This window comes from Hoplias malabaricus, chromosome 14 (genome assembly GCF_029633855.1).
Source record: "Hoplias malabaricus isolate fHopMal1 chromosome 14, fHopMal1.hap1, whole genome shotgun sequence".
NCBI lineage: Eukaryota > Metazoa > Chordata > Actinopteri > Characiformes > Erythrinidae > Hoplias > Hoplias malabaricus.
In genome coordinates, this window is record NC_089813.1 from 37,100,225 (window position 1) to 37,112,612 (window position 12,388).

The 12,388-nt window shown below is 39.6% G+C and overlaps 1 protein-coding gene across 1 annotated transcript in view; it reads left to right on the forward strand.

The window, feature by feature from the left end:
- plxna3 (plexin A3) overlaps nt 1-12,388 on the forward strand; it is a 587,367-nt gene that overhangs the window by 558,915 nt on the left and 16,064 nt on the right. The gene's annotated exons all lie outside the window — the stretch shown is intronic.

Consider the following 12,388-nt stretch of genomic DNA (forward strand, 5'->3'; position numbering starts at 1 on the left):
TATTTAATAGCTGTTTGTAATATATATTAAATCAATGAAGTCTGTTCTCAAAGTTTCCATGGCAATGTTAAACATGGGTTGTAAACTGGTCATGGTAGCTTACTGTAAACCCACTCAGTCTCTAAACTTGCAAGTGAAGTGATTAGTCCTTCATTATCCTCTTTTCTCCTGCTCTGTTTGGGTTTTTAGCCAGAGCTTGAGCTACTTTTAAACAAGTGTTTGGAAAGAAGCAATTATTAATTGATGCTGAACAACATAATATACAGAATATACAAGTGTATTGTGATTATATGTACAGGGCTAGTTGCTATTACGGTATGTCTTGCAATACATTACAATGCGCTACTAAATCATTGATGTGACAGTCAGCTAGGCCTGCAATATTTAGTACTATACATTGTACTATTTTGGGGTTCCACCATTTTGTAGTACAATTTCAGTGCACTCAAACAATCCCACAATGCACCGCAAAAGGTAGTGTAGATGCGCACTAGCCGACTTTAGAGGATAGCTAAACAACCCTAAGTGTGTTTTAATTGCCCTAACTTAAATTGCTCCCTTAGCTACAGATTGGCTAAGAGGGCCATGGCGGTTAATGATCGATCTTGCTATTGAAACTCAAAGTGCTAACCACTTCAATATGTGCTAATTTGCTTAAATTGATCTGGCCCTAAGACCAGCATCAGACAGCAGGTTAACGCAGATAATGAGGCATGGAAATGCTGCTGTGTTCATCCTTAATCATTAGCCTGTCATCTCTATGGTTTCTAAACAAAGGTTCATCACTCCTCTGGGCTTTCCTAAAGCAGTCCCCGGTAGCTATTTGATAGCATACACAAGATGGAGTCTCCTGTAATGTGGCTAACAGAAAACAGGAACATTTTACTGTCTGTGTTGATACATTTCTATGTCTTCTGTCAGTCAACTCACTTAGGTAGAGCACTTAAAGAGTTATTCCAGACTTAAATACCATTTAATATATTATTTGTCATGAATATCACCCTCATAGTCGTTGAGAATTTACTTCCACATACAAAATTTAGTTGTTGAAAATAAACATTGGTAAGGATTTTAAATAATATAGGCTAGGCCTTTTGATCCAACATCCAAATGGTTCAAAAAAATTAATTAGAAATGTAGAAATGATATAGAAATTTAGAGTGTATACAACTATATTTTCCTGTAGGCATTTTTCATGAATTATATCAATATCACAGCAGTGTAGTGGTCTTGTTTATCTCTTTAGTGTTTGCCTATATCTAGACTAGTTTCACATGTACTATTATATGTATATATATAGATATAGATATAATGTACCAGACTGCATGTTCATAATCCCTGCACATGCAAAATTTCTGTGAGAAATGTCCAATCACCTCCTCAGTAATGAAGGCTGAATAAGTGTATTTACATCTCAATGCTGAAATGTTGTGAAACCTCATTTATAGTTTTAATTAACACTACTTCTATTTAGACACGTAAGTAGCTTTCATGCTAGGTAAAAAAGAATCTCTCACACCTGCTCTGCCTTTAAATTCTGAGCCTGTTTCTTCTTTGAAACTCCAGGTTGCTTGTATTTTTAACTATTTCAACATGTTGAAAACAATTTTTTCGTTATTTTTTTTAAATCTTGAGATTAAACACTGTTTGCATGTTCATCCAGTCTTTCCTCCATTGTGTGACAAGGACACAGCCTAAGTTGTAAAAAATAGTGACTGGAGGTTATCTAGCAGGGTTAGCCTTGACTTGGCTGATATCCTGGAATTAGGAAAATCACATTCTTGACCAAGGCTTTTTAGCGGATTTCATATTTTACATAAGCATAAGAATACAATCAAAGTGGAATAAATAAATCTTTGAGTCTCTTCTGAAACAGCAAAGCTACACAGATAATAATCCCATATAATAACCTCTTAAATGGAACTCAGAACACTAGCTACAGGGCAATTTACAAACTAGCAAAGCTAGCTAATTCAATGAGCCACAGCAAGGCAGGCATTAAAAAGAAACCCCCGGAAAGAGAGATTTCTGTGCGTCTAATAGAAAGTGCCAGATTAACATGATTCCTGTTAGATTTGGTTGGGAACCCTAGGCAACAACAGTGTTATATAAATGTGTGTTCAAATGGGCGCGGCTTCCAGAAATATCTGAGCAGAGTCCACTGACGACCACTAAAAAATTAAATGAAAAGCATGTTAGGTGTCATTGTCCGAGTTGAGCATATGATGCAATAAAGTCTAAGCAAGCCTTCTCATATCTCCATGGAAACTGTGGTTTACCTGTGGTGCTCACAGGTGCTGTGTGCAGTGAATTTGGGCACAGATTATGCTATCTGAAGGTAAACCACAGATAGTTACTGGTCCAATGCAACATATTAGGTTATTACATTCACAATGTGCAAATATTTATAGCTTAGAAATGTACTATCAGCAGATAAACCTGCTATATCCAAACAAGGAGTAAACTTGAAGTGTTTTATGCTCATACATAAAAATATGAATGTTGTGCATTGTAAATAAATAAAGACAATACTAAATGCTGTAATTCAGTGCATAATATAGTAGCCTTTCTGCTCTTATAAGATTCAGAAAGAGCTAATGTTTCACAGTTACATTTTACATAAACAATGCTAATGCAGGCTGCTTTGAAAGGCTTCTTATCAAGCATTATCACAGCTTCTTTATTCATTAGCGAATAAAGAGAAGCTTAAGTCATTGTGCAAAGCAGTCCAATGCAGCAATTTTAGACTAGTATGCTGATGCAAGAAACATTTGACCTGTATCTTCTTCAGTAATATTCATAAATTAACACACAAATTATTTGTGTTTTGACAGTTGCAGTGTTATTCAAGTGCAGTTAAAAGCTAACATAATTGCTAGCTACCATTCATTAAAATAAATATCAGTTAGATTTTACAAATTACATTTATTTAAAATTGTAGCTTGTTGCCTTTTTAATAAAACAAGAAAAAAAATGGCTTATGCATTTGAAAATGTTTGAAAACATGTATGAGCTGCACTGTAAATAAGAGGGAGATAAATAGAGGACAGGTTTGTCTGCATAGTGTTGATGCAAGCTGACTGTAAATATGTGTTCTTTGTGAGCTATGACTTCACAGTTCTGTCAGTATCTATATGAGGTACCTGTAAAAATTTTAGCCAACCCAGTCTCACACATTTTTGTGATATTGTCCAACATTTCCACCCCCTATAATCAAGCTACAGAACTGCACTGACAGCTGTAGTTTAAAAGTATATTAATGTTTCTGAGAAATAGTTTTGATTGCAGTGTAATTCACTTGAGAATGTAAGCAATTAAAAAAAAAGAGAGAGAGACACTTCTAAATATTTCTGCGGTAAATGATCATGTGATACAGGATTGGGATTTATGAGACAACCTCTGTCCAGGGTCTAATATAGTTCTCTCACTCACATTTTCAAAAGAGAAAATGGCCTTCTGCGTCTCTCTTGAGGTCCACTAATGAGCAGCTGTGTCTTTATCCCACAGCTGTTTGTCAGCAGCTCTGTTTGTTTGCAGTGCTTTGCTGTGGAAAGTTGGTCCTGGCCTGAGTTTGACACTAGTTAAAAAGGCATTCTCTGCTGAGTTTGTCCATTTGGAAGGATTTACTCATGAAGCCTTTATTATTTTGAGTGAATTGGGCGTTTCTGAGTTGTTATCTTTCTGCAATTCGAAATCTGAGTGGTCAAATTTGAAATACGGGCCCACGGTCAAGAATAACTTCTGAGGGCAAAATCTCATGCTCCTAAGCCCTTTAATGGAAATGGGAAATGTATTGGTTAGGCAGATGTAAAAGCAGATGTAGACAGGGGTGATGTCTTTACTTTGGGACACAAAAAAAAAAAAACCTGTTCTTATGATGCTAATAATTTACCTGTTAATAATGCTAATCTTTAATACCTACGGTATTTTAGTACATTACAAGAATGTAACCCTTTAACAAGCCAATCATTCATTCATTTTCTGTAAGCGCTTATCCAGTTCAGGGTCACGGTGGGTCCAGGCCTACCCGGAATCAGTGGTTGCAAAACTGGAACACACACTGGAGGGTGATCAAGTCCTTCACATGACGTCATACACTCGCACATTCACACCTATGGACATTTACAGAGTCACCAATCCACCTACCAAAGTGTGTTTTTGACCGTGGGAGGAAACCGGAGCACCCGGAGGAAACCCACCCAGACACAGGGAGAACACACCACACTCCTCACAGACAGTCACCTGGAGGAAACCCACGCAGACACAGGGAGAACACACCACACTCCTCACAGACAGTCACCCGGAGGAAACCCACCCAGACACAGGGAGAACACACCACACTCCTCACAGACAGTCACCTGGAGGAAACCCACGCAGACACAGGGAGAACACACCACACTCCTCACAGACAGTCACCCGGAGGAAACCCACGCAGACACAGGGAGAACACACCAAACCCCTCACAGACAGTCACCCATAGGAAACCCACGCAGACACAGGGAGAACACACCAACTCCTCACAGTCACCCGGTGCAGGGCTCAAACCCACAACCTCCAGGTCCCTGAAACTGTGTGACACTACCTGCTGCGCCACCATGCTGCCACAAGCCAAACAAACATCATTTAAAAAAAACGCTGTGTGTTCAGTGTGTTCTTGCTAAATGAATGATTATAAAAAATTAACAAGTAAATGAAGATGTAAATCAGGCTTTCTCTGGATATTCATCACATCGTTTCAGTCCTGGATGCTTTTAATTATTTTAGTTTACTTAAGGTTCTGCAAGTCCACCAGGCTCTGGTCATTAGAGACGGACCCAGCTCAGATTGCTTCCTGTTTTGTATGTTGCAGTTTCATAGGGATCCTGCAGCTACACCAGAGTGTAACAGAGCTGAGACTGGCAGGCGTGAGGTAGGACTATCTGATGTGGGTGTCATGTTGACTTGAGATACAATAAGAAAAGAGAGGTGTAGGGTTTACAGGCCTTGTTTCAGCCACGGTGATCACCATTAAACCTCGGATGTCACAGTTATTTACAGAAGTAACAAAAATAAGGAGTCATCTACTATATATATATATATATATATATATGTAGTTTGTTTGATTCTTCCAAACAAAAGCATTTGTTGAACAAGTTACTTTGCCCACATTCGTCCTTTAATAGATTCTAGTTCTACTTGTAGTTTATCTATCGATGTGCATTATATCTTCAGGGATATTTAGGTCGTATTTTCTGCTTTTAATGTTCCAGGTAACCCCAAACACATTCAGCAATGTTGGGTGAGGCTATTCTTATATTAGTCGGTTCTCCTTTATAAAGGTGTCTTGGCAGCTCCACATCCTTTCAGACTCAGGTGTTTTCTTCAGTCCTTTACATTTGACATATTTCACTGGAATAAATAACAGTGTAGAAGTACAGATTTAAAACAGTAGTGTAATTCCACATAAAACTGTGTGATTACTTACTTATATGTAAACAGCACGGCAAAACGATGAATAGCTAGATGTCTAGGAATGGAACTTGCAAATTAGCAGAATGCCTACTTTTAGTGTGCACACACCCACACACACCCACACACACACTCCCTGATGGAGTCCATGTGAGGGTGAAAGAGGATTACTGTGGCAGCACATGACGTCTCTAAGAACAGCAGGTCACCCAGCTCCTTATCAGCAAGGACTAGTGCAACATTTTATCATTCCACCAAACTCTCAACAAACAAGCCAATCCCATTCAATAAACCTACAGATAGACAGAGATGACAAAAACAAACAGAAACACTGCAACAAAAGTGTAGAATTCAGTGACTACAACTCTCATAACCACGAAGCACTACACTCGTGTTTTTACATCATTTTCATGTGAATAGACATTTGTGTCAACATAGTTAAAAGACTAAACACTGTTGATAAAATGTATCATTGTATGTAATATATTTTTATATTATTTTTTCTCAGTGGTCAATCAATATCACGGCCTAGCACTGAATTAATAAACCTAAAAAAAAAAGCACAGACCAGCAGTGGAAAGCAGAAGAGAGAAACGAGGGATCTCCTGCTGCTCCTAGTTGGGTAGCCATGCATTACGTGCTGTTTCTCCTCCTCAGTGACCAGGAGCTCCAGAGACCTGAGGAGGAACCTGGCAACAAACATAAACGGCCTATAATAAGCATTTAGGTAAAACGTCGTCTCAAAACAAATCCTATAGGACGCCTGCTTACTTCGGTTAACCCAGTCATCCTACGTTATACATACAACACAAGGCAAACAGGGTATAACATCCTGTCAAAACTCACATTAAATACAAACTTATTCATCTTTCGGCAGATATATCCAAGATGTGATCAACTTGAGTAAGGAATGAAAATACATTTTAAAAAATGGTGAAACTCTTAGCAAACATGCAAGGCCCCTGTCAGAGACACATTTGTCCTAAATCTTTATGAGCCACAAGAAATCAAACTCATAAGGGAAAATGAAGAAAATAGACGAATTAATTCAAGGAATCAAGGATTTTAATTGTCAATTCCACTATATATATAAGACACATAGGAGAATTGAAATGCCGTTTCTCTCTCACCTTATACACAGATTTACAGACAGACATGTAGGTCAATAATACAATACAATAACCATAATATCAAACGTGCAAATAGTAAAGGAAACATTACATTATGGAAACCATAACATACCATAACCATAACATTCATTCATTATCTGTAAGCGCTTATCCACTTCAGGGTCGCGGTGGGTCCAGAGCCTACCTGGAATCACTGGGCGCAATGCGGGAATACACCCTAGAGGGGGCGCCAGTCTTTAACAGGGCAACACAGTTCAAATCCCGGAGGAAACCCACGCAAACACAGGGAGAACACACCACACTCCTCACAGACAGTCACCCGGAGGAAACCCACGCAGACACAGAGAGAACACACCACACTCCTCACAGACAGTCACCCAGAGGAAATCCACGCAGACACAGGGAGAACACACCACACTCCTCACAGACAGTCACCTGGAGGAAACCCACGCAGACACAGGGAGAACACACCACACTCCTCACAGACAATCACCTGGAAGAAACCCACGCAGACACAGAGAGAACACACCACACTCCTCACAGACAGTCACCTGGAGGAAACCCACGCAGACACAGAGAGAACACACCACACTCCTCACAGACAGTCACCTGGAGGAAACCCACGCAGACACAGGGAGAACACACCACACTCCTCACACACAGTCACCTGGAGGAAACCCATGCAGACACAGGGAGAACACACCACACTCCACACAGACAGTCACCTGGAGGAAACCCACGCAGACACAGGGAGAACACACCACACTCCTCACAGACAGTCACCTGGAGCGGGAGTCGAACCCACAACCTCCAGGCCCCTGGAGCTGTGTGACTGCGACACCTACCTGCTGCGCCACAGTGCCGCCCATAACCATAACATGGTGCGTAGAATAGCAGCTAATGTAGAGTAATAGTGCAATTTATTGATAGCAGCAAATGTTTTTTGCGCAAGAAGCTGAGGTAGTTCTGGTGTCATCATGATGTAAAGTGCAAATACTGCCTTAAAAAGTTTCATTGTCAATGAATAAGCTCCAGACCCTTTCCTTGCACACGTACGGTGTAGTGTGCAAGAAGTTGATTTTGAAAGTGTTGATGTATTGAGTGTGTTACAGTCCGGAGGAATGGGGAAGGTAATGCACAGAGTTCAACCTCTTAATGTGGGAAGCTAATGACAGCTAATGTGGGAAGTTGTTGGATTTCTGAGAACAATGGACTGACCAGAGCTTAGAGCTCAACATCGCTGAATGTGTTTGGGATTACTGGGATTGTGAAAAGCAGAAACTACAACCACATCCTGTGACTGAACTTTGGAGGTGTGAAAGAATATCCCTGCAGAGTTCTCTGACAATGTGAAGACACGTTCCCATTAAACAATGAAAACTGTAATAGAGGAGAGGGACAGACACAGCACTGAATATTTACAGACCTTTATAAACAGTCCCTTCATTTTAAGGACTGTGAATAATTCAACAGAAGACTCCTAAGCCCATAGTTTCTATAACGAATGAACCACATGGAAATGGAGTCACTATGTTTAAAGTAATACAAATGTAAATTTATCCAAAATTGAAACAATAACTTCAGATGATTCAGACAGTTTGCGTGTTCTGTATAAGTTTTCAATATCGCACTTTAAAGGTGACCTATTTTCCACAAGTGAACCCTGGGAAAGGTCTGTGACATACATTGATCATCATACTACAGGGATCAAACAACACAGTGATGTTTTCACCTTGTCTGTTAAGTGTGGCCTGTTTCAAGTGTCTGTTTCTTTAAATGAGAATAAGCCTCAGTTCAGTTCAGCATGAGTTCACCAGGAGTGAGGAGCGAGGAGCGAAAGCTCTTGATTTTAGCCGTTTTCACTCTGTTCTCTTTCTTCTCCGTTCACGTTTTCTTTGTTTTTACTCAGTGCTCTTGTTTCTCCTCACTCTTTGTGATTGTTTTGAGATGCAGTTCATCTCTAAAGTCTCTACACTCTATAGAATCTGCACGAAATCTGAATGACTGTTTTCCCCCAAGCCCACAGTAAACTGACTGAGTTCATAGTTAGTGTTAGTGTGCTCCAGATCACAATATACCCCTTATAACGTGTGAGGATCTTGAGGTCTAGAGTAAAACCAGTGGCATAACAACACAAATCAGAAGCAGCTGCATGAGTCTAAGGTCACCGTACAAATGCCAGGACTTGGCTATAGGGCTATGAAGTCCTTATTGAGGAAATGGACCTCCATTCAATACTTAGGAAGAATTAGAGTTGTGTATATGATCCAGGGCGGTTCTTCCAAAATCATCCTAATGCTGTTGTGGCCAAATGCAATCAGATCTTTGCAGCAATGTTCCACATTCTCAGAAGAGTATTGTCTGTGTGGATGCTGCACTCACCCTGTGACACAATCCTGGTAAGCACACACAACACACACACACACACTCAAACACAGAAATACACACATGGACCAGCCATCTGTCTACATACAGTACTGACCACCCGCCACTCTCTTTCACACACACATGCAAGCATGCACACATTGATTCCTGCATTCTGGAAATGCTCTATGTTCTGAAAACACAGCTTAGAAAGCTCAGGCCAGTTAAAAACCCCAATATCACTAATGACATGAATCATATCTGATGCTCCGAAACGAAACACTCAATTCATCAAATAGTCTGATAACTCTGATGTCAGTAAAGCAGATTGTGCTGGTTATTATTTTAAAGCATTTCAGCATTTTAGCATACGATGGTGGCGTATTATTAACCTGCACAGTTGTGTGTGTTATTTTATTATTCTTACCATGTATCTGTATTAGACTAGTCTCCACTATTACACAGAAAACAGCTCAGTCGCTCAAACCAAGCTAAAAAAAATAATGAATTTCAGTTTATTTCCTAAAATCTGTCTTGCTGTTTACCATGGCTTCACATGGCCTATTTCATTATGATCACATCTGGTTAGGTTAATTCATTATTCATTCATTTACAACAGGTCTGCTAGTGGTGATTAGGAACAAAGCTGTTTGTGGGGAAATCAGGACGCACACTCTGTTCAAACGATATGTTAAATACATGTCACGGTGTAGAAGCTTATATAACTGTATTGCTATGGAATTTGGTGTTTTTTTCCACCAAGATGAAATTCACTTATTTCCCAGATATGGAAATTAAGCTTGTTTTCAGATGCTTAAAACGTTTGCACAGTTATTTAGTGTCCAAAGAAGCAGGACATTTTGGACAAGGCCCTTAACTGTTAACGGGTAACTTTTCTGAAGGTCTTCGGTACGAAACGTCCTTTTTCTTTGGGAACTTGGTTGGTGTACAACTCTATATTTTCAGTGCCTATACATATTTATATATAAATAAGTCTCCTAAGGTTGTAGGCAGCCAGGCCCAAAGTTAATCTTATCTATCTGGGCCATAAGTCTTTCTGTTCTTGGTAAAAATATATATATAAACAACTAAATTTCATTACACAATTTCTTATAACAATAAAGGTATTGTGAAAGACATTTACAACCTCTTTATCTACAACAGCGTTACACTACCGTCGCTTCCTGGAATTTAGATTTTTTTATTTTTTTTATACTTTTCCTCATGTCCAAAGAATCATACATACAGAAAATATAAAGGAAAAATCAATCAACCCAACAAATAAAAGAGGGGAGAGGAGGGTGGGGGAAACAAATAAAAACGGGGGCAACAATGGTACTTCAATTCCAGTCCTCATCCTGTCGTTGATGCATAAACAAAGTCAATTTCTAAAACGTATTCTTTGATAAAACTCTGACTACTAACAATTAAACTAAAATTAGTAGTTTATCAAATAATGATTAACATTGCATTTAAAATGTCAGAAATTCTCAGTGGAAATAGGTAACAGAGGCATGAGACCTAAGTAAAAAAAAAATGCAATTATAACCTTGAGGCTTTAATTTGAACAAGACCTTGGCAATCAGCAACACTGGCACAGTCTCGGTAACATGCATTAACTCACTCATTTATGGCACTTTCAGGAAGATTAGAGATATGAAAGAGTAAGGAAAAGATAAAAGTATAGTACTTTAGTCACTGAGGTAGTGTCCTGGCTAAACCAAGGACCAAATAAAAGCCTGCATGGAAAAACACCACAGTAACTATTAAAGCATTCAGCTTCACTGAGATTGGCATCTGTATCTGGTAGAGGGCCAAGAATATTGCAACAGCATTGTTATGGAGGTTGGTGGTTAATGTAAGACTTTGGAGCACAGGATACATCTATCTCACACGCTCAAACACAGGCACAGGCCTGCACACTGACATAGATAGATATATATAGTCTTACACACACATTTTGTGACCTCTGTGAAGGGCAGTGAGTTCACTGTAGAGCAGTTAATGTGGGAAGAGACAATTTAAATGACCCATATTGAGGGACACCACTGCTTTTCTGTTCTTTTTACAAGGTGTGGTATGTATCCTTCACTCCCCAGGTCATGCAGACCTTATAGTTTAAATAAAGTCTTATATCAGAATCAGCCTGAGCTATTTTCAAAATGGGATAGAGTTATGGGCAACCAATGAGAATACAGATCGTTAGCCGTATGTGAGCATTAAAGGCACAGTAACAGAAACTGTGTCTTGTTGCAGCTAAGGGATAAAGGGAAATGTGAAATTAATTCTGAGAGGTTTTTAGGGGTATTAAATACACAAATGCTATAAGTGGACCCCAGAGCAATGAATTAAATACATGGGAGCATGTAGGACATGAGCTCTCTCTTGTTTGTGTCTCATCCTAAGCTAATCTGATAACAAAACACAGTGCTCTTCCTTTTCCAGGGCAGTGACGCAATAACACCTCCCAATCTCTCTGTGCGTCTATATTTGTGTGTGTGAGTGTGTGTGTATATATGCAAAGATTTGGACACTCCTGGACAGTTCAAAAGGGCAGCGTAGTGGTGCAGCAGGTAGTGTCGCAGTCACACAGCTCCAGGGACCTGGAAGTTGTGTGATCAAGTCCTGCTCCAGGTGACTGTCTGTGAGGAGTTTGGTGTATTCTCCAGGTGCTGCAGTTTCCTTCCATGGTCCAAAAATACATGTTGGTAGGTGGATTGGTGACGTGCGTGTGTGTTGCCCTGTGAAGAACTGGCGCCCCCTCAAGGTTATGTTCCTACCTTGTTCCCAGTGATTCTGGGTTAGCTCCAGACCCACTGTGACCCTGAACTGGATAAGCGCTTACAGATAATGAATGACTGGACAGTTTACATGTTTTTTTTTTGTTGTTTTTTTTTCCTACAAAGAACACACTACATAGTGTTCTCTGTAGAAACACCTAACCCTAACCCTATGAACGGTTCAGTAAATTCTCAATTTCTCTATAATCTACTACTCCTGCAGGTAATTTTACAAAGGTTTTAGGAAGTGAAACTTTCTGAGGGAAAAAAAAAACAGCAGCTCATTTCGATCATTGTTTATTGTAATCTCTATGAAAACACAAGTATGTTGATGAGATTTGAGCATCACACTGTGCTTGGCTATGCATTCCAAGACATTAGCCATCCACACTACAACCCAGGTTTGAAATGAAATCAGCCATAAATTATGATTTTTCTCCTACATCTCTGAGTTAAAGTTAAAATATCTTTCTACACTCATTGTCCATTTTGTGACAAAGACTGCAACTGTAGTGTTACAATTACAGACGGTTATCCATCTATTGTTAGCCCCCGTTCTCCCTGTTTAATGGTAAAGACTGTGTGTGTTGTCCTGGTACGAGTGGATCAGACACAGCAGTTTCACTGGAGTTCACTGTGCTTCAGTAGAAGACATGCTAACCATGC